Source organism: Apium graveolens, chromosome 4 (assembly GCF_009905375.1).
Source record: "Apium graveolens cultivar Ventura chromosome 4, ASM990537v1, whole genome shotgun sequence".
Classification (NCBI taxonomy): domain Eukaryota; kingdom Viridiplantae; phylum Streptophyta; class Magnoliopsida; order Apiales; family Apiaceae; genus Apium; species Apium graveolens.
In genome coordinates, this window is record NC_133650.1 from 140,388,355 (window position 1) to 140,392,580 (window position 4,226).

At 38.0% G+C, this 4,226-nt stretch overlaps 1 non-coding gene across 1 annotated transcript; it reads left to right on the forward strand.

Annotated features, from left to right (window-relative positions):
- The first annotated feature begins 3,912 nt into the window (after positions 1-3,912).
- Positions 3,913-4,019, forward strand: LOC141722886 (small nucleolar RNA R71). Its single transcript, XR_012575884.1, has one exon. It is a non-coding gene; the product is annotated as a small nucleolar RNA R71 (small nucleolar RNA).
- Positions 4,020-4,226: the final 207 nt, after the last annotated feature.

The window sequence follows — 4,226 nt, forward strand, 5'->3', positions numbered from 1 at the left end:
AATACAAACGTTACCAAATAATCGAATAAAATGCGGAATAAAAAATGTGAAACAAAATTCAAGTTAAATAAAAATATTATTAAACTTGAAAGGTGTTACAACAACTGTATCGATTACAAGGTATTAATCTCAAATCAATTATCACAAATCTAGAATAAATTCGATATGAACTTTTTCTATTTTTGCAATAATTAGAATCAAATGCTAAACGCGATTCGAGATTAAGTTCTAGGGATTTTAATCCGCTAGATTGATACACAAGAACAAGATAAATAATTCTAGTGGTTTGGATTTAACATTAACAAACTAGAATTTGATCTTGAATTTCTGCAGATGAAGAATGATATTTTTCAGAGGCGGCTGCTTGCTTTTTGTTCTTGTATTTTGATTGAGTTTTTTGAAAGAAAAGTCTTCTGCTTCTTTTTAAATCAGCACAACAATAGAATTGAATTGGCATGACAATCCTATAGCTTGTATGACTTTCGGTAGGACAATTGAATGAACTAGCAAGACAATCTGAATGAACTAGCAAGACAATCAGAATGAACTAGCAAGACAATTACCCTCCTAGAGTAACTTTCGGTATGACAATGGAGAATGGCCTAGCATGACAATCGGTATGACAATCCAGATTGTCATGCTAGTTCATTTCCATTTGTTTTGCTGATTTAAGCCTTGAATTTAATCCAATTAAGCTTCTGAAAATTCCTAAAATTCCTAGAATTAATTCAGAATTAATTAATCAATTAATTCAATTAATAAATAAATTATTCTTCGCAGATATAATTTATTTTCTTAATTAAATTAGATGACTTAATTAATTAATAGAGAATTAATTCTAGTCTTGAGCAGCAACCATTCTTCTGCAAACCTTCTGAAAATCACTGAAAATTATGAATCAATTCCACCACTTCAACGTTGACACTCGATGTACTGTCTGGTTCATGAGTGACTAACTTCCATGACGTTTCTTCATGTCTTGACTCTGACACTTTGATTTTCTTCAGATTAAATCCTTGTAATTAATGATACCCTGACGAGATCTCTGTCACTTGATTAAATCCACAATCTTGACTTATATCACTGAGGCATGATCAATTTCTTGAACTTCTTCCAGTGAATTAATTCCTCAAGTCTGTAGATGAACCTTGTCTCTGAATCCTTTGACAGATATTACTTTGCGAGATCTCTCTGACGGTCGATCCACTATTTACTTATTACATTCTTATTTGAGTTGAGTTGAATCCTCGAATATACAAATAGGTCTATGACATATGACTTACATAGCATTTGACGCCTAGCCTTACAACAACTAGCAATGTCCAAGTTTTTCTCCAGATAAAAAAAATCAGTGTTTTTACGTCATTACGAGAATATCACAAATTTTAAATATAACCAAGTGATTAAATCTCAACAAAAAACAAGTATGATCATGATCTAGATCAAAAGCAACCCTATAAAACTTTGTGAAAATATTTGTTTCTGTCATGCAAATCAATTCATTAGGACTTAAACATCCCTCTATTCATCATAACCACACTCAAATCAACATCAACTTATCAAATATCATAGTTCATCTTAAGGGATCATGCTAAATATGCATGCAAATGCAACTATATGAAATCACATAAAAACAAACAAATATGTCCTAAATAAACAATCATACAAAAATATGAATGAACTACAAGTAAACATGCAATATGAATCTATATGGACACACACACTACTAATCCTTACATTATCACCCCCAAACTTAAAATTTTCAATGTCCTCATTGAAGGTAATAATAAGGATTTCAGGCATACCTAGTTAGCGGGAGAGTCACCCTCGTCGGGTGGAGGATCAGGTGGCCAATCAACCTCGCCACCAGTGTCTCGGACAACAGTACCGAAAGCGTGTGTCAAATCTTCAGCAAAATGATGGTGAATGTCATGCATGGCCTCCATACGCCTAATTACTCGCCTGTACTGCTCATTACCAAGACCAAACCTATCAACTGTCTGCTGCGCAAGAGAAAAACCCTATGTAGGCACTGGAGGATCCGTTCGGCTACCCTCTACATCATCAAAAATATATCTCAACCCCTTGTCAGGGGGTGCACCTAAGAATGAATAACTCAAGTGATCTGGCATTCGGTTGAGCTCAAGTGTGGGAGCTTCTTGAAAAAATGGTTCAAAACGCTCCTGAGAAATTTTCAGCTCTGCTAACCCAAGAGAATCGAATGGAAAATTCAACTTCCTCTTCCACGGAGGTGCATTCAAAACCTGCATTTGCTCTACTTTAAAGCACTCCTCTTTAGCTGTGGGTAACTTTATTTCCTTGAACACATTAAAAGTGACCTTTTGATCGTGAACCTTCATCGAAAGCTCTCCTTTTTGCACATTAATCATAGTTCTACCAGTAGCTAAGAATGGTCTCCCCAAGATAATGGGAATCTTCTTATCCTCCTCAAAGTCAAGAATTATAAAGTCAGCAGGGAAGATGAGTTTAACCACCTTGACCAAGACATCCTCCACTATACCTCGTGGATAAGCGATGGAACGGTCAGCTAGTTGCAATGACATGTATGTTGGTTTCGGATCAGACATACCAAGCTTCTTGAAGATAGATAAGGGCATCAGATTGATGCTAGCTCCTCAATCACATAAACACTTGTCGAATGACAAGTTTCCGATGGTGCAGGGAATAGTGAAGCTTCCAGGATCTTTAAGCTTCGGAGGCAACTTCTGTTGCAGCACAGCACTGCATTCCTCAGTTAGAGCAATGGTATCTAAGTCATCGAGCTTCACTTTCCGAGAGAGAATATCTTTCATAAACCTCGCATAGCTAGGCATCTGTTCAAGAGCTTCAGCGAAAGGTATGTTGATATAAAGTTTCTTGAACACCTCCAAAAACTTCTCAAACTGCTTATCCAGCTTTTTCTTCTGCAGCCTCTTAGGAAAAGGAGGTGAATGATAGATCTATTTATCCCCTGTATTACCCTCAAGAGGAGTGTGTTCCAAAGTAGTCTTCCTTGGTTCCACCTCCGCTTCCTTTTGCACTTCTTCTTCAGCCACAACTGCATTTTCTGAATCTTGAGATTTTTCAGGCTCTTCGCCTTGCTGAATTTGGAGGCTTGCGACCTTTCTAGACCTTAAGGTGATGGCATTCATCTGTTCTTCAACTTTCCTCTTACCTGGATTGGCTTCTGTAGCACTAGAAAGCATTCTTGGTGGTCGATTCAATAATGCATTAGCAATTTTCCTTATTTGGTTCTCCAGATTTTTGATAGAAACAGCCTGGCTTTGGCATATAAGAGCCTGGTTTTTGCACATAAGCCGCAACTCCTCCAATTCAGATTTTTCATTCGAAGATAGACATGCACCAATAGTTTATTGTTTTGGTGTAATTTGTTGCTGAAAACCAGGAGGGTCGAATAGCTTATTTCCAAAATGTTGAAATGGCTGTTGCATCACAATCTAATTGTTGCTCCAGCTGAAGTTAGGATGATTCCAGTTGTCAGGATGATAAGTGTCTGGAACTGGTTGTTGCGATCTCTGAAAGTTGCTCATAAACTGAGCTGAGTCACTAGATATAGCGCATTGCTTTGTCGCATGCGAACCTGCACATAGCTAACAAACACTGGTTCTCTGATTAACACCCAAGTTAGCTAGAGAATCGATCTTCATAGACAACTCCTTTAGTTGAGCAGTGATAGCCATAGCTGTATCCACCTCAAGAACTCCTGCTACCTTGCCCTGTGGACATCTCTGGGTTGGATACTGATATTCATTACCATCCATCAGTTCAATTAGATCATAAGCTTCCTCATAGCTCTTTGCCCATAATGCTCTGCCTGCTGCTACATCGAGCATGGGTCTGGACTGTGCTCCCAACCCATTGTAAAAACAAGTGATGATCATCCAATCAGGCATTCCATGATGAGGACACTTCCTAAGCATCTCCTTGTAGCGCTCCCAAGCTTCATATAAAGATTCTCCTGATTGCTGCGCAAATTGAGTAAGAGTATTCCTGATTGCAGCTGTCTTTGCCATAGGGAAGAATTTAGTAAGAAACTTCTGAGCAAGATATTCCCAAGTAGTAATCGAACCAGATGGTAGAGAGTGTAACCAGCTCTTAGCCGTGTCCCTCAGAGAGAATGGGAACATTCTCAGCTTCACAGCATCTTCAGGAACACCTTTGAACTTGAAGCTGTCGCAGATCTCAATGAAATCCCTAATGTGCAT